Below are 22,154 nucleotides of genomic sequence, written 5' to 3'. Positions count from 1 at the left end.
CTTGTCCTTCCCTCTACACACCCACCACTTAAGGCAAATGTAGAAGAGGGAAGGATGCAGCTGGTGTTGTTTGGCTGTGAACATCCCACACATGCTGGATTTCACTTCAGATACTGCCATGATCATTAAAGCACCTGGCCCCGTGATGCTGAAACACTGCTGATGCATTTGTTTCCACATGAGAGCTCTAAGGGAGCTGTGTATTTATTTCAAAATATAGAGAATTTAGTTTATAGCCAATATCAGTATTTCTCTCTGGTCTTCACAGCTCTGGTGCTCGTTTCAAGTGAAAGATGAACCAAGGATATCGCGCTGGTGCAGGGCCCAGGGCCGCTGCTACCTGCATCCCCCGGCTGCCTTCCCCAGTTCCCTTAACTGTCTCCGGGATGGCTCATTAGACACCGTGACAAACACAAACGCAAAGCATCTCTTCTCCAAAGCAAGCCTCTAGAACATAAGCCATCTTTTCCTTTCAGCTTTTGCGAGCAATAAAAACACAGCATTTCTGGAAGAGCGAGACACGTAGTCAGCAGCCGAGTGCTGCCTCCTTACCTCCGACTGATCCAAAGGCCCGATGCTCAGCAGCAAGCGGGATGACGCTGGTGGGACCTGGGGGCAGGAGCTACCCCTCATGCAGTGGCAGGGCTGATGAGACGAGGCCAGGTATGGGGGTCATCCCACACTTTTCCACCTCTCCTCTGGAGGGAGATCCTGAAAGGAAGGTGATTGTTAGCAGCTGGCATTCAACACCCTCGTCACCTTCCAGGCACAGACACCAGCCGCACTGAGGCACGTCCCACCTGCAGAACCCTCCGCCCTCTTTGAAGGCCAAATTGGTCCTGTTGCTGGCTTTGCAGCCACCTGCTTGCCCATGGAAATCCACCTGGATACTGCCTGGCACCTGCTGCTCCCCAGATGCCTTTCCTCAGCCTAAGATCTTATCTTGATTTTTACCAAGTTGAATGTGTTACTTGCAACTCAACAACCCAGAGTTTAGGCTGGGATCAGCTAACACAGGTCAGTCAGGTAACTCAAACACTTCCACCGAATTAAGAAGTAGAGAAGGTAGATCTGGAAGTCTTCTGTTTTTTCAAGTTTGTACCAAGCTGGAGAGCAGACATCTCCAAGCTCACAGCAGCCACCTCTGCCGCTTTGAGTGAATCGAGCATCACTGCTCGGATGAGCAGATTATGGCATCTGGTGTCTATTGCTTGTCAAACGCACTCCAGGGGAGGACCAGTATGTGCCAAGTGCCCCTCGGCCTTGGGACGTCACTGAGCAGCAATGCCCCCAAGCACTTCCCAGCCAGGCCTCCTCCTAGCTGCTACGTTCCTGGCAGGAGCAGGTAGCAGGGGAACAGGGTCAGCCCTGCCTGCCTCAGCACGACACAGTCCCGTCCCAAATGGGAGCAAGGAGAGGGAGCAGCCACCTCTCTGGTGGCCCAGGGGACCAGAGGATGCAGCAGAGGGAAAAGGGGACATGCAGACAACTGGGGGAAAGACATGAAAGGGCAAGATGGGCTTGGGCAAATGCAGAGAGATAGAGCAGAAGAAAACCCCTAAGAACTAGAGGGAAGGAAGGAGGAAAGCAGCTGGAAAGCAAAGATAACCGGGCAGAGAGAAGTGATGTAGGACAGACAGGAAAGAGAAGCTTAGAACAAGGCATGAAATTGGAAGAAAGTTTAAACCAGGAGTCACTTGTTTATAGCCACGAATCCATCACACACTGAACCTATCCCTCACAGTTGGCTAAGAAGGAAACAGTAGAGATTCTTAGGTCCAGAGTCGCTGAAGATATCACCTCCAACATCAAAGCCATCCAGCCCAAAAAGGATCCACGCTGCCAACTCATCCTCTGTTTTGTTCTACAAAAATGACCATATGCTACTGTAAGAACTCGGGAAGAATAAACATATCGCTGCTAGTATCAAGAAAGCCAGGAAAGCCCAATTTCTCTTGCAAGACCCCACATGTAATCATATAGCTTGGGCTGAAAGGGCAGGCAGTTGCCTCCCCACCACTACACACACATGCAGTCATTCCTAAGTAGTTACCAAGGACAAGAGAGTTGAGTACCCACAACAGCTTTCCTGAGCAGAATTTCACCAAGCTGTTATATCTGTTGCAGATCTACATTACAGCACTCCTTCCCACCAAACCGATCTCAGGATCCCTGCGGCGGGTGCTCCAGACACACACACACACACACCACAACAGCCCTTGCTCTGCAGAGCTTACCCATTGCTGGGGAAGGCAACTGTTAGTTCGCTATGCTCAGAAATCACCCAGGGCCAAGGCATTTGCTTCCCTCAGCTCCTGACTGGCATCACCGGACACCAGTTTCTGCAGAATAAGTTCCTCCAGCCCAGTCTAGCCAGTCTGCTGCTATTTTCCTTCCCCAGTCACACACTGCAATTCTCAGTATTAACTACAGGCAGCATCTCAAGCGTGTAGAAAGGAGATACTAAGTGAAGACATTCACCCCATTCCTGCCCATGCAGCTCCTCCTGAACTGCTGCTGCGAGGAGGCAGTTCATACATCAGCTTTGGGAAGTCATTTCTGCAGCAGCTGCTGCTTATTTGTGACCTCCTTAAGCACAGTGCTAGAGTCAGTGCCCTTTAACCTCCTTCCTCCCCCATCTAGGAAGGACTGATTTTTCTCTACACCATATATCTGCCAGCAGTGACAGCCCAGGCTGGGATTAAGTGAGCTCTAGTTAAATATTCTAAAAAGCATATCTGTAACACCCAAATCTCTCCCAAGTACATAACTCAGCTGTAAATTATACCCAAGACTACATATCAGTTTTTTATCTAGAAGTGTATCAGGAGGAGAACTGCTTACGAGACCCCTTTTGGCAATGCCAGTAAGTGGTTTATGGTCAGTTCCAATTAATGTTTCTTTCCCAGCAAGGGGACCTGAAACCCTTCCCACCCATGGAGGTTGGCCAAAGCCACTTGGGAGCACTGACACTTTGCGTGTGTTAGTTCCCTAAACGCACAAGCTACTCGTCTCCTCTCCTGATCATCCTGCTGCAAGAGGACTGTGTCAATACACTCCACAGGAAACGTCTGGGTGCAACTTGTAGTTTTGCACTTGCTGTCATTAGGCCTGGGACCTCTTTAATTAACCTCTCCAGGGCTGGAAGCGCTTTGCTAAGACTTGCTACCAGCATCCTCAGGATTTCAGGGCTTGGACTGGGGAGTACAGAGCATGCACAAATTCCTCTTTTCTTCCCCCTAATGATACCTGTCAGAACCATGCTGACCTGACGTTTTTATTTTATTTTTTTAAAGGTAGTCTTTAGAAAAGTCTGACTCCTGAAGGTGGTAAGGGTGCATCTGAGTTTTACACACCTAATTATTGGGGTTCTGCGTGTAAGGAAAGTGTCCCCCAATGACAAGTGATTGTATTCACATGGTCAGTTTTTCTCTGGTGCTTAGAGCAGTGAGAGCATCCCCTTCCCTTTTATTCTTTGCCTTCACACACGAGAAACTGCCCAAGGCACAGGAGCCCTATGGAATAGATGAGCTCTGCCATTGCTCTGAGCTTCCCTAACCCACAGAAGGCATCCACCACCTTCCCCTTCCCAGATGGGCTCTCCTAATTCGACCAGGGGCTTGACTAACAGCTTATTTTCCACACTTCTGCTAAAAAGCATTATTGATTCATATACTTAGGTACATATGTCTTCAGTGAGAAGATGGTCACACTTTGGGCCTTGAATTTCACTTGTTTGCTGCCTTCTACCTCTTCTTTTCAGAGAAGCATCTTCATTTCTAGCTCCACATCTGCTTAGGTGTTTGTACCTTATTTAAAGTGCTCTTTTTGTTTTCCTGAGGATAGTGCAGCCAGTCATTCAGAGCTGAGTACAGCAGCACTGTTTCATGGCTTGCCCAAGTTAACTAAGAGGCTAATGAAGCAATTAGAGGCAGCAAGGGCCTAAAGAAATGGCAGGTTTCTCAAAATTGCTTTCTGCCTTTTCTTTTATATGATCCCCCTTGGTCAGATACTATCATCACACCCTCAAATACAAATAATACTAAAAATAAGCACCATGAAACAAAAAGTAGAGCAACTCAAGGCTACAAAGTCTGTATGGAAAACTGCTTAATGACAACCAGAAAAGCCATACTGTGACAGACAGCAGGGCCAGCCACGCAGAGCCAGAGCAACACCAGAGGGCAGGCGTGGGACACGAAAGCAAGCAGGAATCAGAAGCTGAGAGGAATCAATAAAATACATCACGATGAGAACAGTCTTCTGTAAATTCATCTCCTGACAGAGGAATTTGAGAGTATTTTTGAAGGCTGGAGGAAAAAACGTTGCTAAGTGGGAATATGCACAGGACCCCATAAGTAAATAAACAAACAAAAAAAATCATTAAGGTCCTTCAGAAGCCTCAGATCACCTGAAAGCTTGTTTTCCAAGCGAGTCCAACACTCCAGATCCTCATGCCACATGTTCATATCCAGAATTTCTCCTTCCTATAACTACTTCCGAAGGTCCTCTTCTTCTAAGCTCACTACCTTCTTTAATCTACCACTGACAAATTCCTTCAATGAAAGGTTTGTTGCCACAACATCAAATACTGCTTTTCCCATTACACCACCTTGAGCTACAGACTGATCCATCAGCAGAGTTCCCAAACCCGTTATCGACATGAGAAGCAGCACCTTGCAGAGGAAACACTGTGACTCAAAGCAACAGGACACAGTACCAGGAAGGAATTCAGATGCATTAGGAATAAGGGGAGGGGGAGGAATTTGGAAAGGACTGCACTTTTAAAAAGGAAAGTTATTTTAGGCATGGGAGCATAAATACTTCTTTCACTTCTTAGAAGTTACTGTAAAGAAAAGGATTACAGGTTTACAGTCAGTTACTTTTAATATTAAAAATCAGAGCTAGTGCCTAAGGTATGTACTGCCCTCATGTGTTCAGAAAGAAAAACAAAGGACAAGAGAAAGCACTAACCTAGAAAGTTCAGCCAGTAAATGGAAACACCACTGTTTTGCAAGATCTACAAGCATTGCATAGCATCAGCTACTCCTAGGCATTAAGATCAGATTCCTGCTTACCACTCCAAACAGCTCAGCATCTTTTCCCAAATAAAACTGATGGTACAAGCAGCAGGAGAGCCAGAGCCATTCTAAACCAAGCAGCTCAGTCTGCTCCTCCCATGGGTCTGCCCTCTCCTGGCTTTCCCATCCTGCTTTAGAAATGGCAATGAGGCTCAGGTGGGGAACGAGCTCCAGGTGCACCTGTTTTCTAGACCTCCTTCCATCTTTGCCTCAAGAAATGAGCCATGGATTATCAAAATGCTCTTGAAATTGCACCCAGAGTCACCCCTTGGCAAATATTGTGATGGCAGAGCCACAATTCTGCAAGTAGGTAAAAGAAAACAGCAGTATATAAATGCTAGAAATTAGCAATACAAGACTCTTAAAGAACTGAGGTACCGAGTATGCTTGGTGGTGATTTTGCTTATAAATTCCCTGATCCAAAGTGTACTTGCCCTCAAAGGGAATGTGGTCATTATAGGAGATTTTTAAAAGCTATTTTTAGACTCACCAGTCATTTGCTCATAAAGTTACCAGCACATTAAAAAGTGCAAACCATGTGTGATTAGTGTTCAGAAAAAAACCAAAATCTAATAATTTTAAAAGGCATATTGCAACAAGACAAGCTAAAGAGTGATTGTTAGCCAAGAAGACTGAACTGCTGATGCCTTCATTACTGAGCATAGTTGGTTGGGAATATTAATACGAAAGGCAATCTGAAAGACCCTCAAATTCCTCAAAAAAATGAGGTGAAACTGTCTGAGCTTCAAAGAAGACACAGTCAAAGGAGTTAAAACCAAAAAAAAAACCACCTGTCAAAAAGCAAACCTAAGCCAAATTATTTCTCCTTTGAGGTTTACAAGAGCATAGCTCTTCTTGCCCCCACTTTCACACCTCTTAGAAAGCTATTAAGGAATCCCAGATTGAAAGCACTAGTGCTTTGCTTGGACCCACTCTAACATCACTCTGCCGGATGCCGGGTTTTCTTTTCCCTTTTCTAATGAAGCACAGGCACAGTCCTGAACAGCTCTGAGCAGTGACCCAGCCAATTCATGAACACATCCAAGTGCTTTTGCAGTTCACCCTCAATTTCAGGACAGCTGGCATGGCTCTTTTCAGGGGAGCAGGAGCTAAATGCTAGAAGCTAAAAGTCTTTTATGATAACACAGCTGGGTGTTCTAGAAGGGACCGTCTAAAGGAGAGGAAGGCGACAGCCTGGAACATTACTTGTGTTGATGATGTTTGGGGAACAGATCATTTTTGATTAACAGCAACCAATTGTTCCTGATTCTTTTAAGAAGTAAAGTCTCCACTCCTTAAGGCAAACAACCCACCCAACAGAAAAAGCTGTGCTTTTTACTCTAGCATGTCACAATATTAATGAAAACATGGCAGCTCTTTGCTGCACATTAGGATATTGAGTTATCATGACTTGCCAAAAATTCTTCTAGCTGATATGATAGCTATAGCCATACCAGATGACAGAAAACTTGTGCTATCTCCTGTGGTCAAAACAGAAGAAGTGGTGAGAGTCTGGAACAGAAGAACCACTGTGCTGGACTTGAGTTCATGTCCAGTCATCCTGAGATTCTGGCTTGGACAAGAGGAGATGGACCAGAAACAGCCAGTTAATTCTGTAGATTATTCGGCATAGACAAATGTTTTATATTTGTATTTGAGGGTGAGATTATCCAGAAATTAAGTGTAGAGGGAGAATTGAATGAAGAATGAAGCCCTCTAGGAACCCTACAAAATTCAGGGAGAAAGATGTACTAAAAGATGGACTAGTGAGACAGGAGGAATACCCAGACCAGAATACTACAGCATTTTGGTTGCCAAGGGAAGACAAATACTTCAGGAAGAGCACTGTTGGACCAGTACTGGCTGAGGGGACAAGGAGATTGAAAATAGAGTACTGCCTTTAAGAACTGGCTCCTCAAAACATGATTTGACACTTTGACAAGAGCAGTTTGAATAGACTGTCAAGGGCAAAGGAGGGTTAGAGGAAGAGAGTAATAAGGAAGGACAGGATGGACAAGGTGATCTCAGGTGAGGGTTGTATATTTTTTCATTTCTATCTGTGGAAAAATTTGAGCTATTCTGTGTGAAGGGAGATTCAGAAGCAGGAAGAAGTTAGGTCTTGTGGGGTGAATCAAGGTGACAAGAAACAGTTAGAATTATGGGCTGGGATGTGATTAACCCAGAAAAGGAGAACTGCTAAGTACAACAGCACGGCATTAGCAAGAAAGAAGAAATCACATGTGCTGTGGAGAAAAGTGATGGGATTCTTGCCAGATATATATGGAACCAGAAAAAGGGTGTGGGATAAAAGGCCAAGTCTGGAGTTGTCAGGCTGGACCATGCCACATGAGGAAGGAGCAAAAACACAAGATGAATCATTGAGGTTGTGGAGGGTGAGAGGAGGAGCCCGCAAGGAGAAGAGGAAGAAACAAGAGCTGACGTTGGAGAAGGTGGCTGATGAGAAAGAGCTGAGTGAAGATAGCTGTCAACAACCAGGACATGGGGAAGAAGTGGAGAAAGGGGTATGGGATGCCGGGTGGTGCATGAAGGTGGGATGGGAAGCACCAGAAACGAAGGAGGTAAAACCAGACCTGATCAGAGGCAGGAGGAGTGCCTGGAGCACAGAGACCTGAAGAAGCTGACAGTGATGAAGGCTTTTCTAGAGATGCAGTAAGGATTTCCGAAACAGCACAGGGTGGGGGATAGGCCAAGAAAGCTGATGAAGCAGGAAATAAATGTGAAATGAGTGGCAGGCTGGCAGAAACGGTAGTGAAAACAAAGATAGGAGATGTAAAGATAAAGGTGGTCTGCCTGCATAATAAGAGTCCCCAGAGCTGAGGAGGACAAGGAGACAGAAAAGCACCGGTGAGAAAGACACACCAAAACAGAGAGCTGCAGAGGGGATATGAAAAGGGTTGAGGTAGCAAGGACAGGGGGAAAAAGCTAGTGCAAAATGAAGAGGAAAGCAGAAAAAAAGCATGTATTTATTGTCAGGAGAGGTGTATAGGGGAAAGCGGAAGACATGAGTGATGCAAAGAGTTCAGCCAAGCTTGTGCAGAGAGATGAAGATCAGGAGTGTTGGCGGTCGTGTTGCTGGATGTAGTTAACAGGAACAGGGCACCTTCCGAGACACTCGGAAACCAGAGCCGAAACACGGCACTGGGCGCGACGGCGAGAGGGACGGCAGCCTCCACAGCCCTCACTGCAGAGGCGGCAGCCATGCCGCGCGGGGAGCCGGGACCTCCCCTCCCGCCGCAGCCCCACTCGAGCCTTGCATGGGGGCGGCGGGGCTGGAGGGAATAGACCAGCGCGGGGCGGCCGCCCACACAGAGGCAGCCGCCATCGCCTCAGCCCAGGCGGCGCAGCCAAGATGGCTGCCACAGCCCTTCCGGCACGTTCCGCCGCCCCAGCTCCCATGGCGGCTCGTGGCAGCGTAAAGCGCATCAGTCACCCCCGCGGCAACACCTGCAGGGGAAGCGAGACGGCCGCGGCACGCTGCGCCTCGGGAAGCGGCAGCCACAGCGCGTGTCCCGCAGGGCCCTGCCAGCCGGCGGCTGAGTCACTGCCGTCACCACTGTCGCAATGTGTTTATGCTTCGGGTACCTGCTTTCAGTATCACTGCTTTTGCCCAACTAACACACACACACACACACAAAACACACAAAACCAAAAGAAAAACAGTGACAGTGAAGAAAAAAAAAAGGAGGCTATCTGAAGTCCTTGCAACAGCCCCCGCGGCCTGCGCGCTCCCTCATCCCCGCTGGGAAGGCGGCACCGGCGGGCGCGCGGCTCCGGCCCGGCGAGGCCAGCGAGGGCAAACCTGCCCCGGCGACGGCTCCTGCCCCCGGCACACAGATATAGCAAGCGATGACTCATTTATGGCCGCTAGCTAGCCGGCGGCTCGGCAGACGCTGGCTTCCTCCGCTCCTGCGGCTAGCGGTGCTGTCGGTTGGCTCCGGCCGCCGCCTCGCTTCCTGCCGGAGGGCATCCTCCGGGGAGGAGGAGGAAGGGCGGGAGGGAGCAGGGCTTGGTATTGTTGCCTGTCCAATTATATTTTTAATTAAAGGAGAAAAAAAAAAACCAGCAGCTACCAAGAGAGAAAAAATAAGGGCGGAATGGAGAACACGGGGAGATGCAGCACTGGGCTGGCAGCATTGCTCAAGTGCTTGGGACACCCATGTACCGGCGAAAGGAAGTGCGCTTTGATGGCAACGATTCCCTAACGTCTGTCAGGCTAAAAGATAAGAGTCAAGTGATTACAAATCCTTAAAAAAAAAAAATTCAAGATTTTGTCAAAGTTAAGTTTCTTGTTTCAAAGCAAAACCTTTTCCTAATTTCACGTAGTCTTATTAACAGTGAAATAACCCTCTGCTCTCCCTGCATCTCCAGACACAGGGATTCTTTTCCACTCTTGTTTTTATTTCAGCAAGACAACTTTTAAAACTAGTTATTACTTAAAAGAATCACTTTAGGGAGTTTAGCACTTTTGTACAGCTTCACATATATCGCATTTCTTGCTCCACAAAGACTTTTTCACAAAGACTTCAGGACAGGACCCAGACTTTAACACATTTTCCTTTTTTTTTTTAATTTTTTTTTAAATACATGTAAATTTGTTTCATTGAGTTTCAGAAGCAGATACCTCATAGCCTGAGGCAAATAACTGCTTACAGAAGAAATTTTACTATCTGAAGTGGAACTGAAGCTTATTGTTACAAATAGTCACATAATTAGGTTAAAAGGGACATAAATCTTTACAAAGTCAAGTTCCTTCCTGTTCTGAAGGCAAATTTTCAGCAGGGGAAAGTCCATTTAGCCAGAGTTTGAAGCTAAAGAAACAAAAAACAAAAAGCCCACCTTAAAATAGCAAGTAAACCCAAGAAGGTAATAAGTCATAGTTAAAAAATAATTTGCTCTGTGAATGCAACTGTATGAAGTTAGAACGAACTCCACAGCCGTGTCTGCCAGAGAGCAAGAAACAGGTCATATGGGTAGGAAGGACTAGGTGGTCCCTTACTTAGGATTTCATATTTGAAAGGACAAAATACAGTTCAGTAGCTGGAAAGCCACCGGCTTGAGAGAGACCAGGGCTCAGTTCCTAGTCCTGACATTTATATCAGATATATCAGGCTATAGCAAAACTGGATTTGGGGAACTAACAGAGGACTTCACTTAAATCCAGAACTGAGATCCCACAGTTTCTCCTACCGCTGCTGTCTAAACTCCATAGGCACTTCTCACCTCAGCCTTGTAGCTACTCCAGACACAGGGCATAGCATACAACTTGCAAACTTCAGATGCCAGCTAGTCATCTAGACTTCCTTTTAGTCACTGGTGGAAAACACTTGCAATGGCTACATTTATCTTCTAAAATAGACATCTAAAAGCATCACACCCTAAACATACCCATTTCTTTTTGGTAACCAAAAGAGGAGTCCAGCACAAATAGCCCAGAGCCCCACTGCGGGCCTGAAGTCAGAGGAGGTGACTGACTCGGCACTTGCCCGAAGCGTGCCGGGCTTGACCAAGCAATGGAGCACTCACTGTGGCCCTCACAGGACCTTTACAAACTGTCCTCCAGAGACGAGGAGCCCCACAGACTTGATGGCAAGAGCCATCAGATCCCCACATAGCAACACAGGCAGTATTTTCTTTAAAAATAAAGAAAACAAAAAAGGGGTCCCTTTCCTAAGTGTTTCTTAGCATCTCTCCTCAGGCTGCTACCTGTACATGATACTGGCTACTCCAGGTCCCAATTTAAGAGAGCTGCCCAGGGGATACATGGGAAGCACAGACATCTCAGTTCTTCACCCATTCCAAAACCCTAGAATTAGCCACTCTAGTACCTAACTTTGAAGCCCACAAGTTTTTTATTCGCTCTAACCTCTTTATTTGAGAGCAAGCAGCTATTCAGGCAATCTCAGGAAGTTACATAAAATCTCAAGCAACACAGAAGATTGTCAGGGAGCACAAGGTCTGGCTGCTCCCTAAGGGAAGGCAAACCAGGAGCCAACGTGACCCCGGTGCAGGCAGTGCCCTCACCAATGGATGCAATCCCACCAGTGCAGAGCACAGCAGCAGACCCAGGTGCTCACAACAGGCTCCATCAACAGCCCCAGACACAGGAGGCAAAAAGCCAGATCCAGGGCCCATCCAGGAAGCCCAGGCAGGAGCAAAAGGAGACAGGGCTGGAGACAAGGCTGCAACACAGGTGCAAAGTCCCTCCAGGAGCCAGGGCTTGAGACAACCTCCGGCGTACAACCAAGGGGTCCATCCAAGAGCCAAGGACTCACACTGCAGCTCTGCATCCAGGCCAGGGCCAGGGCTGGAGCCGTGCACACCTGCAGCCCAGCCTGGGGAGGGAGTAAGGGCCCTGGGCTGAGCTTAAATGGGCCCCAGGGCCATGGGCAGGGTGGGTGGAGGCCCCAGGTGAGGCTGCTCAGGGCCATTTAGGCCTATTGATTTAGCATAAAGATTTAGCATCAGGTGGCAAACATCACTGCTATGAGGTGGTTGTAGAGTCTTGCAGCTTTCCAGACCTTTGTACAAGACACTGACACTGAGTCACTCTCACACCAGGCCCTAAAAAAGTCCTCTTCCCTTTCTAGGAAGACGTCTCTTGCTTCTCTTCCCCTGCCGCCTTTACTGCTGAGCAAAGTGCGGGGAACGTGCTCTCATAAATGCTGCACTGATCCTTTCCTCTCAGCCGATCTTTACTGGCCTCCTCCAAGCACAGACAGCATGTTCCTGGTGATGGTCTCCACCTCCCACTCCTGCTCTGCATCCTGCCTGCATGCTCTCGTGGGGCCCTACCTTCCACCTGGCTCCACTGAGCAACGGGAGCCCTCTGAAAGCAGAGAGAGGCAGAAGGGTGCATGCATTTCTGCTGCAGGAGCCAGCATCTGTGGCTTTGGCAGAGGCAGAGGCAAGAGCCAAGGCCCAAACAGCTCCTGAAAGAGCTGTGAGCTGTGTGTGAGCATTTACATGCACGGCAGCTACCACTGGTTCTCCTTGCTGCCCAGGTTCCTCTCGGAGACCTCCCTCCACTGCGGGGCTGGGCTCTGAGGAACTCCAGGAATTCTCCACTGGTGTTCAGTGCAAGTCTTTCATCCACCTTGTCTGTTGTCCTTGCTCATGTGGATTGCTCCAAGAGTCAGGTCTGAGGAGATTGTTTTTTGCAATACTAGAAAACCACCAAAGCTGTCAGTTCTAGGGCCTGGGGGCATGCAGCGCAATGAACAAACACCAAACGGGCCTACCTTCCTGCAATACTGCACCCCAAATGCTTGTTGTAATTCTGTATCTCTCTGCCTTTAGTGGCCTCATGCCTTGCAGTCTTTTTTCAAGGGCTGCTTAGAAAAAAACTCTAGCCAGAGTTGCACGTGAGCAAGTAAATAGAAAAGACGGCACAATCTGAGAACCAGCCCTAGTGACCATGGAGTTCAGGTTAGCAAGTGCAGGCAATGAAGAGAGCTGATCTGTCCTGCAATGCAGGACACACATGCTAATGGCACATCTGCTGAATCTCTTTCTGGATGGTACAGTGAATGGATCAAGAACCCGCTGCTGTTTGGGAAGGGAGTGATCTGAGACCTGCCATGGTATGCTGGACACATTCTGAGTATTTAGGAAGGCTAAAAGGCCCTAAAATCTGTGAGGGTCTTTCTGGAGGAGTGTGGGCTGGCCAGCTGATTTGACGTGGTTGCATCCACCAGCAACACCCGAGTGTGAATCAGCCTCTGCACACTGTGTTCTCTCACTACGGGAGCCAGCTGCAACAGCAGAGCTGAGTAAACGCTGACCTGAAAGGTTGCGTGGGTGAAGGGACCAAGACCAACATGAAAAATCAGAAGCGTTAGTCTTTGTAGTTCCTTGGTCCCCACCTGTGAAACAGGGCAAATATCACTGCCTTGGCTAATGAGTTAACATTAAAACATTAAAAACTGTAAGATGCTCAACTGCTACATCAGGGATGTTATATAAATGCACAGACACGTGTCTATGCTTCATCTCATACCTCAGGAGCCTTCAGACCTGCTGCCTGGGGAACTAATAGCAGACTAGCCACAGCAGATGAAACAGTGTGGGCTGCGAAGCCTGCCCACAAAGCTGCATAAATATCCAGACAGCTCGTGCTAGGAACCGTACTGTTACAGCCGCGCTGCACTTGGCTAACGGTTTGAAGGTAATGCCTGCAGCAGCGAGTGCAGGGCAGGGAGGCACTGGGATTTGTGCACCGCTGGATTATCCAGCAGGGCAGAGCTGGTTTGGATCCTGGCCAGGGTGCTTACACTTCAGTCAAATTAATCCGGACGTGCAGCGGGCAGTGAGCGACAAGTCTGCGCAGGAGGACAGGCAGTTCCCAGGCATGCCACTGCAAAGTGAAAACTCTGTGAACAAATGTGAAACCTCAGCGACTTCACAGCAGGCCAGCGCTGCATGTCATGCAGCTGTACAGTCTGTGTGCTAGCGTTAGCAGTGCTTTACCCAAGTTTACTCTCTTGCCAAGAAAAGGACTGAGAAGAAAGCATTTTTTTCTCAGAGCTTTCTTTGGTGACCTACATGGGGAAATCTCTTGGTTGTCTTCCCTGGGTGATCAGTCTTTCATCAGCGGTCACACTCCTGAGCACCCAAAGCTGAGCTTGAACAAAGGACTTGGCCTTCTTAAATGAGGCTTTGGTAGAGTAGAGGTACCAAAATCACAGTCACATGCAGCAGATCCCTAAATTGTGCCACGTGCCCGGAACTGCCCATCTGGAGCTGTTGAACACCGAACTCACGCCTAAATCCCGCTGGAATCCAGGAGAGAGCTATTCCTTCAGCCCATGTGGCTGGCAGCGGTGGTGGCGGTACTGTCACCCCTGTTTGTAATTGCCACGTGGCTGGAGCACCCACTCGGGCTCAGGGCTGGCATCCGTGCTGGGTTCACACCCTGGTCGCATCCCTCGCAGGAGACTGCACTAACTACTGCACTAGTAAATTATTCCTTTTCAAGAGGGAGGTGACTTCTCCACCCTTCCTTTCTCATCTCTTCCAGATGTGCAGCCAAGAATTCAGGATTCATTGAGCCGAAAGGGAGAGGGAAAGATCACGTACCCACAGGCTCAGCTTTCGCTCTGAGCTCCCTGCTTATGGGGCCAGCTCTCCTCCAGTGCCTACCTCCCCTGGGGCTGGAGGAGAAAATTCAGAGGCCAAACATCAGGCACAGCAATGCCAATTTTTCAAGGATACACAGAAGCACTGGCTCTAGCCCCAACGTACGTGAGCAGAAAGCAGCCATGCACCGTTCTCAGCCAGTTTCAGAGGAAAGTTATATACAGCCTTCTCTGAAAAAATAGCTGTGAGAAGAAGGGTGGCTCAGTTTGGGGGTTAAACATGTAGTTTGTAAAATATGGCTGTAACAGAAGAGGCTGCTCAGCTATGTGAGGAGATCAGTTCAGACCTTACTGTGACGAGGCTCACATTCAAACAGCATCACAGCAAGAATTAAAAACCCTCCCTCTGTTTTTTGGCTCTCTGTTTCTGAGAGAGCGCCTGTCTCTTCTGCAATAGCTTTAATCCATGCTTTAAGCAGGCAGGAGTACATCTTGCTGCCATTACCCATCCACTCCCCGGGAGAGTAGGATTAATTACTTCTGTCGGTGTTAGCAAGAGCCCATACTGCCTGCAGACAACGAACATTTCCTGTCTGCAGCCTTGGCTTGGCTGCACGTGCAGGCAGTCCGGTCCTCCCTCCCCGCCCTGCAGCGCTTGCCCTGCGGCTCAGAGGCAGGCTTCACCCTCGGTGTCTGCGCCGGACACCTTCCGTCAGCCACAAGCTCTGTTTGGCCACTGCCCCTTCCTCCTCCCGCAAGCTGCTCCGCGAAATGCTCTGGACATGCTGATGCCTTTGGTTTTCCTGCACCTCTTTCATGGCATCACCTCTCAGGGCACAGTCACTCCGTGTTTGCGCGAGTTGTCTAAACACACATTCATCATGCAGCCGCAGTGAGTACGAGCAGCTGAACGCTGCTCAGCCCCGGCTGCTCAGCCCCGGCTGCGTCCCTCACGTGCTCTCGCTGGAGTTTCCCTCCCCGCTCTAACACATGCTGTCTCACCGCCACATACGCTGCAGAAGGCAGATCCTTCCTTCCTCTGCAGCATCTGTTGAGACCAGTGACAAAAGGCAGGATACTGCTTTGGTGAAGGCTGATGCCTTCTGCTCTGTGGCAATCTAATTAATACATGTTAATAGAACTAACTTGAAATTCCTAATACGGTGACTGTTTTGTGCTGCTTCCAGTTATTCTCTTTCCAGTTAGAAAGAAAGAAAGAAAGGAGAATCATCGTGTCTGATCTTTACATCCTGACAACATTGTTTTATTGATTAAAGTTCTCACATTGCTGTTCATGCCTTGACCACAAACCAGCGGTTTCTTCCTTTCTTTTTTTTTTAACTGTACAATAGTTCTCAGAAAAAATGGTTGCATCATGCATTTACCAGATACAGCTATCCAAGGCAATGTGTTTTATCATCCACTGTGGCTAAGAATGTTTTTATCTAGATGCAAAGGTGCTGAGAAGCCCTGGGAAAAGAAGAGCTGGGGGAGAGACGGATGTAGAAGAGGAACCCGAGAATTACTAACAGATCTGGGAAACATCTGTGTTCTTCTTATGAAAAGTAAACAGAAAAAAACCAAAAACGTTTCATGAAGGTTTGCATGCCGAAAAAGAGAAAAAAACAAAACAAAAGCCCCCAGAAGTCCAGCCTGAGATGAGAAAGTGTAGAGTCCAGTTCTCATTCAAAGCTAATTATCACTTCTCAGCTAGAGCCCAACACAAACTGTGATTAGCTACAGCTTGATTTACATGAGGTCTTCTGACAGCCGAGCTTCTTGGAAACCTGGGGCTCAGTCCAATATCCCAAGACCATGTGGGATTCTTCCACTGACTTCCAGGAAGAGGCAAGATAAGGAACTTTGCTTTTTGTCTAAGATTAGATTTTGTTTAAGAAGCCAGTTCTGAACTTTTGCGCTCTTTGACATGGAGGCCTGCAGACCCTACTCCTCAGTGTCTGAGCAGGGTTTAAATAGAGGCATTATCCCAATCTCAGATGCTTTCTTCCAAATCCCCCAAACAGCTTCTCAAAAAGCTTTTTATTTTAAAGCAGCAAAAATTAAAAGTTATAATCAAATTAGAACCCACCCTTTTTAAAAATTCATAAGGGTTTAGGTCTTGATTTCATGTTCAGAGTAGGTTTTCTTCAATTATATAAGAAAATTCACACCTAAGCACAAACCAGAGCGAGAAAAAGAGAACCAATTAGTGCAGTGGCTGCTCTCACCAGCCAGAGCACGACTAGCAGCCTGGCTGGGTCTGCAGAGCAAGTGGGTCAGCACATAGCACCCAACAACCACGTGCAGACCATGCTCTGACAGCGCTAAATTACAGAAAGGCTGCTCGGTCAGCAGAGTCCTACAGTGAAATGCAATTGTAATGTTTTGGCTTATCTCCTTCTCTTCTAAAGAGATCCACGGGCTTCATGATGCTTTTCCCATTCAATATTAATATCTCTGTGGGGTTTCTCTATGGTCAAGCTACCAGCCCTACTATTTCAAGCTTCTGTTAAGGAAAGCCTCTAAGTAATGATAACTGTAAGCTTTTGCTGAATCCCCATGATGACATGATGAATTAATTCTCTTACGAACAGTTGGAAGTTTATGAAATACTTGCTTTCTCAAGGAGGAGCAGAACTATTATGATCTGGATCCTTAATCAGCTACAATAGCTAAATGTGCATTGTGTATGTAAGAATTCATTTGCCAAGACCTGTTTGTAGTAAATACCCTTAATGTTTGCTAACACAGCTCAAACACACTTTAAGTGAGCCTAATTTCTGTGCAGAAACTTCAGCAGTTTACCAGCTCTAGAAGTTATGTGGAGAGTTTGCATGGGATTTGGACAGTTAAACCTCAGATTTAAACCCTAATGAACAACTAGTACTTGTGGTACTGGTTCAGGGATAGTTCAACTGGTAGTTGTGCTTTCCCTCTACAAGTGCAACTACTATGTAGAGGGAGAAACAAATTTAGACTGACTCCAATGCAACAAACATTTCCTTTTCCTAGCTCGATAATCCTCCATCTGATGATGTATACTTAGAAGCAGCCACTTAATGTCAAATCCCTTAGGGCAACTACCAAAACCCCAGCTTCAGAAATAGCATTTAAGGAACTAGTAGTTTCATACAATCCACCTTATGGATAAGAAAAAAAAAGTGAGAAAATGGGGGGAGGGGGAAGTAAGAAAAATAGCATATAGCTATTTTGTGCCATCCCAGAATTGAAGGATGCTCTCTGTTTGCTTAAAACATGTCAAGACTGCAGGATGCTGCAGTACATAATTAAGATAGTTTTGCGTTGCATTTCCTCCCCAGGTGTCACAGAAAAATAGCTCCTGCTGAGTGAAAGACAACCTGAAAAGAGAAAATAGAAAAAAGGAGACAAACTAAAGACAGAGGTAGTGGAGAAGTCATCAAAAGGAGAAGTAGTGACTGAAAAATCAACAGGGCCAATGAATTACCATTGCCAAGGAAATCTTGACTCCTCTATCCAAATGTAACTGCTTGTAATAGTACAAACTTACTCATCTTTTCCAACATACAGCTGGAGTTACAGTCTTCATGAGATGCAAGCAAAGAAAAGCATTCTCCAAAATGGGCGTCAGGCTGCAGGTCTGACGTGCAGTCCCTTTGGCTCCTGCTCTGCTCCCTCCTACCAGGTTCAGAAGACCAAATCCACCTTCCTGTGAGAAACCACAGCTTTTTATCAAGCCTCTTCCCAGATCTGCTTTGCCTATTTGCCCAGAATTGCTCTGCAGATCTTCAGTCATAGCTCTGTCTACATCCACGGGAAGATGCAGTCTTGGCCTTCACAGCTGGTAGTGTTCAGCTTCACTGGCGTCCAGCATGGTCAGGCAGTTTGACAGTCTGTTGCATTCAGTGCTAAAGTGCTAAAAGCAAAAACGAGACTTATAAAGAACTTTTGTAAGGTAAAAAGCAACAACAAAAAGACCAGATTAAGCTAAGCTAACATCTCTCAGGAAGGCCTGAGATAAAGCTGCTCTGTCTTCAGGTATGTACACATATGTGCGCCCCTGGCTTTGGGCAGGGAAACCAAACCAGCTCCCAAGACTGCATCCTGCTCCTTTGGAATCATGGAAAGTAGGAATAGGAGCAAACCCTTTCCCCGTCTTTTCATTATTCCCAATGAATCAGTAAAATCCTTGTGGTAGATGCTTTGTTTTGTAGGTGTTGTCAATGCTGTTTGTGATTTTAATGGAATGATTAAGTGGTTGTTTCATGAGCCTGTTTTCTCCAGTGAACCATCCTCCTTGGACTCCTTTACCAGGCTTGTGCTGTTGATCTGTTTGGGCTGGGTGTTGATATCGTTGAACTTGTTTTTGAGGCACACGCCTAGACCTGTGTTAAAGCTCACAAGGCATCCCGTCTGTCCTACATGGCACCTGACAGGCCTCTTCCCACATTAATTCAGCAGGACGTTGCCAGCTCAGCACAACTTCTGCGGACGTAGACACCTGCTAACCTCCCATGGGAAACACCCCATTTGTAGCACAGCCCTGTCCTACAGAACGTGAATACCAGACGTTTTCCGTTTCGGTCCTGCTCTTCTCTGCTCCCATATCTGCCAGCCCTTCTGCCCGCCCCCATGCCCTTCACTGCCTGGACCCTGGAGAGAGCTTTCCAACTGGGATGCCTGTTAACACTGTGGACTGCCCGCGACTCTCACGGCTGCCCAAGCCTCAGCCCATGCGCTGGGATTTCCTAGCAGATGGCCAGTGAAGCTGCAAAGGATTTCATCTTCCTTCAGGTGCAGCTGGCTTTGGTTTAGGGCAGAAGATATGTAAGGGTCTTACAGGGGATTAACTTTGGTACCACCTGCCCCATCAGTACTTCTGAGTATTGAGTTCAGTTGACTTGCTTTGTCTTTCGCTCTTGCATAGTTTGACTTGTGCACTGGTTTCGTGTGTATGTTAGCAGTCTGACCTCATTCTTGTCAAGTTATTCCTAGTTTTCACATTTCATGAAGTTTGCTGTTTGCCAAAACCTTTGCTGCTGTCTACCCAGCTGAAATGAAAGGGGAAGCCCAGCCTTACGAAGTAAATGTGATGAAGTACAAGAGCAGAGGTGGCTGCTATTTGTTAGGAGGGTGTTTTCCAGCCTTGGGAATCCCCTGTGGAGTTTATTGGTTTTTGCGTTCCAGTTCACATGAAAACACTTACCCTTCGCTTTGCAGCTGTCGTTTGCAAGCTGCAGCAGCCTGCAGCATCACGGGCAGTATTTGGGACACTGGCACACCAATGGCTTTTGAAGAAACAGCATTTTCCTTCCAGCCTTCTTGACGCACGCTCCTCTGCTGCTCCATGCATGCTAAAACCATGATGTGCAGTCACATGCTGGCAGGCAACGTCTCTTAGCCGATGGGAACTGCTTTGCCCTATCTAGCTGAGAGGAAGTACTGCAAACATGCAAATACCTGAACTCAGAGCCTTGGATCTTCCCACACCAGTTTCATGAGCTTTCCCCTGCAGACCCAGGCAGCACCGTCTTGACAGTTAACACATCTGCTGGCTCAGGCAGGAGGGCAAGCTGCGGGCATGAGAATGGCCCAACGGTTCCAAAACAGGTTGAAAAATCTCATTTCCTGAAAGCCAGCTGTTGTATTTCAGGTATGTTCCCAATGGCAACAGCCCGAGGATGTACAACTTCACACCAGTATCACAAACTTTCATTACCACTACTCTTATAATTGGCTTGGCAAGACAAAAGTGGTTAGCCACAGGCATATAAGCATTGAGATAGCTCTAGCAGCTTGCTTCTAAGCTGATTTTGGTTCCCTTAGTCTGATGATCCGATACTAGAAAGTACAGGAATCTGCTTGCAGAAGTCCATGGAGAGCTGAATCCTGACGCAGAAGCTCTAAAGCCTGTTAGCTGTGTAACATTGGCATCTGGTTGGATCTCACCGGATTACACAAATCTTTCTCCTCCAGCAGCACTGACAGGTGAGCAATGACAGCTGGTATAAAACTGGCCTCATGTGTTTACAAACTGTTTCCTCTGGCAGCTTGTTCCCCAGCTGCTTGCGCTGCAGGGCTGCTGTGCGATGGGACGCTGACGGGCTTTGCGGGGCATCCCTCGGCAGCAGCAGGTCTCAGGACCGGACCGCTCGCTGCCACCCACCACTAAGGTCCAGGTTCCTGGGTGAACAACAAGGCGAGCTGTGATAAAACGCTGGCTGGCAGGGCTGCTGAGAAAGACAGGGCTGGTCCTGGCTAGATTTGGGGAAGAACTGTGTTCTGCAGAGCGGAGCACTGGCTTCATCCTGTTCCTGCATACTGATTCCTAAAGCCACTTTAGGGATTGGTCCAAAACACTGTGCAGATAAGAAAAAGGGATCATGTGTAGAGGCTTGCAAGAGCTGCTACAGAAGATAGGGTTACTTACCACTACTTAGACACTCTTGGAAGGAGAACTTTAACAAACCTCTTAGACAAGCTGAGGAAAAAATTAAAATCACCACCAACAAAAATAAGCAAGCGTTCCTTCCTCCAGGCCCTTCCGCACACAAATTTTCTTTTGTCCAGCCCAAAAAAGCATAGGTTACTTGATTTTAGGCATGGAGCGATTCAGACTTGTAGGGCAAAAACATTTTAGCAAAGACAACCGATGAAGCTATTTTTAGCAACAGCTGCACGGAAAATACTTCTCAGAGGCTCTGGAGTGTTAGAATATAATACATATTTCCTCCTTTTTAGTTTCTGCTGAAATAAAGAAGTTCAGAAGTAAATAGTAATAAAAAAGCAACTGCTTGGACGGGTAAGTACTTGTGGCTGGTTCTGGGGAGCCCCACATCTCCCACGAGAAAGTCTCTGAATTTCATCCAGTTCCAACAGTTCGAGGTGCTCAGCCAGCCTGAAGAAAATCTGGGGTGATTTGCCAAGGTTTTGGTGCCCCAGACTCTGAAACTTTCTGAGATTTCCTATCTCTTTCTACTATCAGGGAGGAATATTTTTGTTATTGTAGAAACACTTGGATTATGAGTCTTTTCAGTACATCATAGTATCCTATTCACAATTTCACTAGCCCAGGGAGGAGAGCGAGTGTTGTGGTACACAATAAGTGATGATCTAAGGCAGAACCAACAGACTTCCCTATTAAAAAATACTGCTGTGTTTTGAGTGAAAGCTATATATTTCAAATAAAATCTGCCAAAGAGCCTTTTGGACAAAAATAACATGTGCTTTTACTAAGATCAGAGAAAACCACTGACAACATGATCTAACTATGTTGCGCAATTTTAGCTATGTAACAGTAAAAGATCCAGCAAAGAGCAATGTTATTCCAGTTGCCATCAAAATACAGGCAGATAATTAGAAATCATTTCTCAGAGTACACCCAGTTTTTACCTCTCCCTTGTGCTTGCTCTTGGTTTTTTTAGCATAGGAAAAAAATACATTATCATCTGAGGGCCCAAATATGCAGGGGAAAGTGCAGAATTTTGAAATGCTTTCCATTACATGTTCCTCTTTTTGTTATCTGATTTAGAGCATGGATGAGTATTTTCTAATAAACAACACATTTATGTACTTTAATCCCCATTTATGTTTTCCACATCCTATTATCAGCGTTTGTACTCCTTTAAATAAGTCCTTATAATTGGCGATAAGGATAACTGGGATACAAATATTTACTTTTCGCTTGTAGTAGTACAACTCTTGACAAAAGTCAAATAACTTCTTGGTAGCAGCTTTCACTGAATACGTGCTTGTCCAAACCATGAAATGCTTGAGCTGACAACAAAATAAATTTGCTACCCTGTCACTGAGCTAAAAGAAAGATTTTTGACATGAAATCTAACTCTGACTCTTTTTTTTCAGGTGAGTGTTAATAATTATATTGTATTATTAATGGTGACAGTATACTTTTGTCACAAATAGTGACATGGTGCTGTTTCTTCACGAGTTCCCACTCAAGGGCTGTGATTTTTTCATTAGGCTGATTTTTTTCCTCATG

Source organism: Dromaius novaehollandiae, chromosome 11, assembly GCF_036370855.1.
Source record: "Dromaius novaehollandiae isolate bDroNov1 chromosome 11, bDroNov1.hap1, whole genome shotgun sequence".
In the NCBI taxonomy this organism is placed as follows: Eukaryota; Metazoa; Chordata; class Aves; order Casuariiformes; family Dromaiidae; genus Dromaius; species Dromaius novaehollandiae.
The sequence above is the reverse complement of the archived record's forward strand: the minus strand, read 5'-3'. Positions refer to the sequence as shown.